Raw genomic sequence first — 8351 nt, 5'->3', positions numbered from 1 at the left:
GACCCCGACGGTTTGGGTTCAACCCTCCTGCACAAAACAAGTGGAAATGCTGATGGAAATAGTTAAAATAATATTTTCCAAAGAGCTGACCCAATAGCAAGGGACGTCAGCCCAAGGTGTGGGTACCGGGAGCCGAGAATGTTAAGACTCTGCTTTTGGCCGGGCGCGGTGGCTCAAGCCTGTAATCCCAGCACTTTGGGAGGCCGAGGCGGGTGGATCACGAGGTCAGGAGATCGAGACCATCCTGGCTAACATGGTGAAACCCCGTCTCTACTAAAAATACAAAAAACTAGCCGGGCGTGGTGGCGGCGCCTGTAGTCCCAGCTACTCGGAGGCTGAGGCGGGAGAATGGCGTGAACCCAGGAGGCGGAGCTTGCAGTGAGCCGAGATCGCGCCACTGCACTCCAGCCTGGGCGACACAGCGAGACTCCGTCTCAAAAAAAAAAAAAAAAAAAGACTCTGCTTTTCCCCGGGCGTTTGCTGAACCCGAGAACAGGGAGTGGCGGGCGCGCTCGGGGTGCAGGTGCAGTGGAGACACCTCCGCTAGACCTGGGCCCCGAGGCTGACAGCCAACGGTACCCCTGCTGTTGCGGCCAGTGTCAGGCGTCAGCTGGGCTGGCCAGGAATTCCCAGACACCTGACAAGGCAGGATTCGGGGTGGGTCGTGCGGAGGGCTTCGGCTTCCCCGCTTCCGAGGCCTTCCGACCTGGGCTGAGCCCGGCTACCCGAGTCCCGGGGTCTCCCGCTCACAGACTTCTCGGCCTCCGTCATTGCAAACGCCAGCTCCCCCCGTCCGTCTCCTGTCCTGGATCTATGTCTACATCCTACTGGTTCCGTCTCTTTGGAGAACCCTGACACAGCTCTCAACACAAGGATGAACTAACTGCAAGAAGGCCTGAAGAGGAACTCTGCCAGGAGACGAAGAGGTTTCAGCCTTCAGCAAAGGATGGTTCATAGAAACCGTTCCCATAGTCGGCCCTTGCATGGATTACAACCCTAATTAATATTACCTACGGTAAACAAAAAATTCAAGTATAGATTTTAGTCTAAAGCAAATAGGAAATCTCGCTTCCCCGGACATTGGGAGAAGCAAACACAAATCCTCTCCTGAGGCCGGGCGCGGTGGCTCACGCCTGTAATCCCAGCACTTTGGGAGGCCAAGGCAGGTGGATCACTTTATAATTATTTATTAAATGGTATGTATGTGTGTGTTCACGCACTTTTCTGTGTGTATACTGCATTTCACAATTTTAAAAAGCAAAAAAGATTAGCCGGGCGTGGTGGTGGGCTCCTGTAATCCCAGCTACTTGGGAGGCTGAGTCAGGAGAATCGCTTGAACCCGGGAGGCGGAGGTTGCAGTGAGCCGAGATGGTGCCATTGCTCCCCAGAGTGGGTGACAAGAACAAAACTCCATCTCAAAAAAAAAAAAAAAGAACAGATGAAAATCTACAAATGGTAATAGATAAACCAAGGAACACTTTAGAGAAGAATGAGAGAATTAAAAGGTACTCTAAAGGCCGTGGAGTGCGTGAACCCCTCCCTGTATGCTCCTCCTCTCAGCCAGGGCCTGTGGATGTGCCTGTTTTTATCTATGGCCTTGACCGTTTTGGTTTTTAGAGTGAGGTCTCAACTGTCGCCCAGGCTGGGAGTCTGTCTTGTCGATCTCGACTCACTATCGCCTCCCGGATTCCTGCCCCAGCCTCCGGTAGCTGGGACTATACGCCACCGCCTGGCTAGACCCTGTATTTTTGGTAGAGATGGGGTTTCTGCATATTGGCCAGGATGGTCTCGATCTCCTGACCTTGTGATCCACCCGTCTCGGCCTCCCAAAGTGCTGGGATTACAGGCTTGAGCCACCGCGCCCAGCCCCGTTTGGACATTTTAATTCCATGCCAAGAACATGAACATTTTCATCAGAACTATGCAACCATTACGTTTTTGTTGAGAACTTTTTTTTTTTTTTTTTTTTGTGATGGAGTCTCACACCCTGTCGCCCAGGCTGGAGGGCAGTGGTGCTATGTCAGCTCACTGCAACCTCTGCCTCCCAAGTTCAAGCGATTCTCCCGCCTCAGCCTCCAGAGTAGCTGGGATTACAGGCGCACACCACTATACCCAGCTCATTTTTGTATTTTTGGTAGAGATGGAGTTTCACCATGTTGGCCAGGCTGGTCTTGAACTCCTGACCTCAGGTGATTTGCCTGCCTTGGCCTCCCAAAGTGCTGGGATTACAGGCATGAGCCACCATGCCTGGCCAAAAGTCACTCTTGAAAACACTTTCTCGGCCAGGCACGGTGGCGCCTGGTCCAGCTGCAGCCTCGCAGGGTACCCCCAATGGCACCAGAAATGGCCTGCTCCACCATGGCCGGGGTGCCTGGCTGTGCAGTGGCCAGACCTCATGATTTCTCACTCACATACCCCTCGCCACTCCATGCCTGGCAGATCTGAGATTCATACCAGTGCCATGAGCTGAGCACAGCCTGCCAGGCCAAGTGCACAGAACGAGCCCAGTGGTCCTGAGTAAAAACTTGGGCAAAGGTGCGACCAGCCACAGAGATTTCCAGCTGGCGAAGCGACACCCCGAGGATCCCCTGACATTACCACAGAGCCTGGTGCACAGTGCACTCAGAAAGTGTCTCCCAGCCGGGCACAGTGGCTCGTGCCTGTAATGCCAGCACTTTGAGAGGCCGAGGCAGGTGGATCACCTGAGGTCAGGAGTTGAAAACCAGCCTGGCTAACATGGTGAAACCCCGTCTCTACTAAAAATACAAAAATCAGCTGGGTGCGGTGGCGTGGGCCTGTAATCCCAGCTACTCGGGAGGCTGAAGCAGGAGAATCACTTGAACCCAGGAGGCGGAGGTTGTAGTCAGCTGAGATCGCACCGCTGCACTCCAAACTGGGTGACAGAGTGAGAATCTGACTCAAAAAAAAAAAAAAGATGGTGTCTACTGTGGCCAGGATGGCCCAGGGCAGTGGTGGAGCTGGTGGCACATTTTCATCTTGTGGCTCCCTGAGATGCCCAGGATATGCTGATGAGTAGGATGAGTTTGGCTACTGTGCTGCAATCATCAAAAATTAAACAAAACTCTGTTGGACTTGGGTAATGCGCACACCCGGGGTGTTGGCGGGTAACGGGCACAGAACTGAGGCTGCACCCAACAGCCAATGTCAACTGATATAACTGGGCAGCTCCTGTGCCGGCAGCTCTAAACACCTCACATGTGCAAGGGGCCGTTCCCACTGGAGACACGGGGAAACTGAGGCCCAGAGGGGGCACTGCTGCCCAAACAACTTGGCAACCTGGCTGGGAGGCGGTGGAGTCAGGATTCCACCTCAGCCAAAGTTCTCACTCCCTCTCACCTCCAAGTACGCAAAATGAAGCTCACAACACTCGCCAGGTGGGATGTGGATTAAAGACATGAACGGACAGAAACAAGTGTTCCCAGGAGGGGGTTGGCCCTAACTAGGGGGCGTAGCTGAGCCTGCCGGAGCCTTTCTGTCCTCCACGTGGCTCCTGTCAGCCTGTGTGGGGTCTGGCCTTCTCAGGGCTGCCCACAGCTGGTGCAGCCTCTGCAGGGGCCTGGGGCATCTCTTCCCACCAGCCTGCGGCATCACCTCCATTCTAAGTGAAGCTGCCGTGGTGCTAGGAAGAGCAGATGGGTCCCCCCGTACCCTGGGGAATGGCTTTGCCTGCTCTGGCTTTGAAAGGTGGCGCCTGTTGAAGGGTCCCCGTTCATCCACCTCCTTTCTGTCCTCCCCTCCTCCAGTGCCCTGCTCCTTCTGGCAGCCCCGCGTCCCCCTCAGACGCAGCTGCTGACCTCCCCAGGCAGGGGCCTGGGCTGAGACCAGCGAGCAATGCTCCCCCTGCCCTCCTTGAAGCCGGTCCTGCTTGACCCACTCAAAACCCAAGATTCTCCCCACAGCAGGCACTGGTGCTGGGGGAGGCTGCCCGTGCAGGCCGCTGTGGGGGCCGTGACCTGCTTAGGAGCTGCCACATAGCTCAGAACGGGTTGCCTTTGGCCACCAACAGCTGGAGCACCCGCTCCAATTGAAGCCTGTATGTTTAGCCTGCATCCCTCTCCCTGACAACTGAGGGGTTTTCAAGCTCCCCAGAGCCTAAGTGGGAACCCTGGCGGCTGTGAACTGTAGAGCCAGGCGGGAACGGGGGGCGGGAGGGTCTGCTCGAACTTTCCGGAACAGAAACGATAGAGCACCCATGTGAGCCCAGACCCGTCCCATCTTCTCTACTCGGGTCCGCCTGGTGTGAACCATCGGGGCAGAAACCTGGCAGGAGGTGGGGCAAGAACACAAGGACACAAGCCTTGGAGGCTGGACACTCCAGTGTCCACTGGAATGTGGTGTGTACACCCAGGGTCTGAGCCTTGGAGGCTGCAGAACACCTAGCATGAGGTGTGGACGCCTGGGGTCCAGGACAGGCAGCAGCCACGTAGAGCTGGGCAGGCCCGAGCCGCAGCCTGCCCAGGGATCAGCGCTGCCTTCCCCAGGTACAGGCCAAGAGGAGCTGTGCCCAGCCTTGTGTGAGGCCCTGTCTTCCCCGGCCCCCACCCCTAGCTCCTCTGGCCACGCAGGACATGCCCACCTGGGCTGTGGGAGCCTCATCACCCTGGGGTCTGTGAACACACACCTGAGGGGTCTCCTCGGTCCCTCACACTTCCAATGGGCTCACCCGGGCCCACCCAGACCTCCCCTACCCGTCCAGCAGCTACAGCTCCGGCTGCTGAGGGTGGGGATGAGCAGGTGCAGGTGGGGTGTGCAGAGAGGGATGGGGAGAGCATGGCAGGAGGGCAGAGGTGGAATGGTGGTGCAGAGGGCAGGCATGGGGGCAGTAGGTGGGGTGAGTGAAGCCCTGGGTAGGGCAGGTGGAGCAGGGGCCGGGCACAGTGGGCGGGCAGGGGACAGGGGTGGAACACGGGGGCAGGGGTGGGTCATGGGGGCAGTGGGTGGAAAGGGGAGGCAGTGGGGTGGGGCATGGTACAGAGGGCGGGGCATAGGGCAGTGGGTGGGGTCAGGGGTGGTACAGGAGGCGGGGCATGGGGGTCAGTGGGCAGGGTGGGTGGAGCAGGGACCCGGCATGGGGGCAGGAGACGGGTGGAAAACCAGGGCAGTGGGTGGAGTGAGAGTGGGGGATGCAGCAGGGGGAAGACATGGGGGCAGTGGTTGGGTGGGTGGTAAGGGGAGAGGGACCCGGGCAGTGGGTGGGAAGGGTGGTAAGGGGGCAGGGCACGGGGGCAGTGGGCAGGGCAGGTGGTAAGGGGGTGAGGCATGGCGGCAGTGGCAGGGGCTGTGGCAGGAGCCCTGTGTGAAAATGGGTTTTGTCTTCAGGGCTCTGGTACATCTGGGGCATCCATGAGGTTACAGTTTTGCTTAAAATAGGTTTTCTTTCTTTGTTTCTTTCGTTTTGGAGACAGAGTCTCTTTTTGAGGCGGAGTCTGGCTGTCACCCAGGCTGGGGAGTGCAGTGGCCGGATCTCAGCTCACTGCAAGCTCCGCCTCGGGTTCGCGCCATTCTCGGCCTCAGCCTCCCGGTAGCTGGGACTACGAAGCTGCCACCTGCGCCCGGCTGTGCATGTTTCTTAGTGGAGGCGGGGTTTCACCCCGTGTTAGCCAGGATGGTCTCGATCTCCTGACCTGCGTGATCCGCCCATCACCGGCCTCCCAAAGTGCTGGGATTACAGGCTTGAGCCACCCGGCGCCCGGCCTAGTCTCTTTTTTTTGAGACAGAGTCTGTCGCTCAGGCTGGAGTGCAGTGGCACAATCTCAGCTCACTGCAAGCTCCGCCCCCGGGTTCAAGCGATTCTGCTGCCTCAGCCTCCGGAGTAGCTGGGATTACAGGCGCCTGCCACCATGACTGGCTAATTTTTGTGTTTTTAGTAGAGACGGGGTTTCATCATCTTGGCCAGGCTGGTCTTGAACTCCTGACCTTGGGATCCACCTGCCTCAGCCTCCCAAAGTGCTGGGATTACAGGCGTGAGCCACCGCGCCCGGCCAAAATAGATTTTCTTTCTATAGCAGAAGAGCAACTGGCCCCCTGGCTGTGAATGCTTGGTGAGTCATCAGCAAACGTACATCCAAACTGCTCAGCTGTTCGTTTCTATTTACTTCTTGACAGCAGAGGAGAGAAAAAAGAAGAGTTAGTTCCGATGCTCGAGTGCCCGGCTTTCAGGGAAATATGGTCAGTGTCTTTTTACAGTTCCTCAGTCTATTTTTATCTAGGCATCAGAGAATGAAACTTAAGAAAGAAATACTTTCCAATAGTCTGATGGTATAAAAATGTCGCATTACGTAAAAAAATTCCTCGTGTATTGCCCGGAGGTGGCAGGTGTTCCTCCTCCCCTCCACCTTCCGCAGTGGGGCCCCCCACGCACCACAACCGTGCTCTAGGCCAGAGACCGTCGACTGATGCCGCAAAACACCCACTGCAGGACAAACCGCAGAATGAGTTCTTGCTGCAAAAACACAACCCACGTCTGGCAGCTCCTCAAACCATCGAATGGAGAGCTACCGCGTGATCCAGCAATTCTACTCCTACGTATGTGCCCAGGAGAAATTCAAACAGACATCCACGCAGAGGCGCGTATACAGTGTTCACAGCAGCTCAACCTACGGTGGCCAAGAGACGAAGCCATCCGAGTGTCCGCCGAGGAAAGAATGGATGGACCCCAAGCAGCATTTCCATACGATAATATTATTCAGCCAGGGCCGGGTGCGGTGGCTCACGCCTGTCATCCCAGCACTTTGGGAGGCCAAGGCGGGTGGATCATAATGTCAGGAGTTCAAGACCAGCCTGGCCAAGATGATAAAACCCCATCTCTACTAAAAATACAAAAATTAGCCTAGCCTGGTAGCACATTCCTGTCATCCCAGCTACTCGGGAGGCTGAGGCAGGAGAATCACTTGAACCTGGAAGGCAGAGGTTGCAGTGAGCCGAGATCACACCACTGCACTCCAGCCTGAGTGACAGAGCGAGATTCCATCTCAAAAAAGAAAAGAAAGAAAGAAAGAAAGAAAAAATGATTACAAAAAATTATTGGGACATGGTGGTACGTGCCTGTAGTCCCAGCTACTTGGGAAGCTAAGGCAGGAGAATCACTTGAACTCGAGAGATGGAGGTTGCAGTGAGCCGAGATTGTGCCACTGCATTCCAGCCTGGGCAACAGAGCGAGACTCCATCTCAAAAAAAATAAAAGGAGTACTTTTTTTTTGAGACAGAGTCGTGTTCTGTCTCCCAGGCTGGAGTGCCATGGTGCAATCTCGGCTCACTGCAACCTCTGCCTCCTGGGTTCAAGTGAGTCTCCTGCCTTAGCCTCCCGAGTAGCTGGGATCACAGGCATGTGCCACCACACCCAGCTAATTTTTGTATTTTTAGTAGAGACGGGGTTTCACCATGTTGGCCAGGCTGGGCTTGAACTCCTGACTTCAAGTGATCCGCCCACTGTGGCCTCCCAAAGTGCTGGGATCACAGGCCTGAGCCACTGCACCCAGCCCCAAAACGTAGGTGCTTCTGACACACGCTACAACATGGATGAAACTGGAGGGCGTTATGCTCAGTGAAATAAGCCAGCCACAGAAATGCGATACTGTGTCATTCCACTTATACGAGGGCCCTAGAGTCGTCACATCTGTAGAGACGGAAGGTAAATGATGTTGCAGGGGTGGGGGAGAACGGACGGAGAGCTGAGGTTCGGTGGGACCGAGGTTTGTTTGGGGAGATAGAGAAGACCTGGAGAGGGAGGGTGGTGACGGCTGCACTGCAGCGTGAATGTGGTTAACGACCAAAGTGCCAGAATTACAGACATGAGTCACTTTGGGAGGCCAAGGCAGGTAGATCACTTGAGGTCAGGAGTTCGAGACCAGCCTGGCCAACACACAAACCTATCTCTCAGGGTTTCTGGGAGGCGAACATGGGTGAACCTCGGGTGTCCTGAGGTGGTCACTACCCGTCGGCCCCAGGCCAGACGCTTCTGGATCCTCCCTTGCCCCCAGCCCTGCTGTCCCCATGGCCATGCTCTCCACTGCATGCTTGGCCACGGCAGACACCTCGACCCAGTGGAAACAGCAGTCACAGCTGCCCAGGAGATGCTGACAGGAGCCACCAGGACCGAGGCCAACATTGGGAACACGCCCTGCAGTGCGGGGACAGGATGAGGCTCTCGGGAGAGAGGCTGCCACATGGAAATAAAATTTCTCTTCAAATGTTGGGAAGGGCAGGACCCCCACTTTGACAATTCTGGGGGCATTTCTGATTGTTGCAGGAGGTGGCGGTGTTGCTGGCATCTAACGTACAGGGGCCAGGACATTGCCCAACACCCCACAGTGCTCAGGGTGCACCCCAAC

The sequence above is a fragment of the Papio anubis genome, chromosome 17, assembly GCF_008728515.1.
Source record: "Papio anubis isolate 15944 chromosome 17, Panubis1.0, whole genome shotgun sequence".
In the NCBI taxonomy this organism is placed as follows: domain Eukaryota; kingdom Metazoa; phylum Chordata; class Mammalia; order Primates; family Cercopithecidae; genus Papio; species Papio anubis.
The sequence above is the reverse complement of the archived record's forward strand: the minus strand, read 5'-3'. Positions refer to the sequence as shown.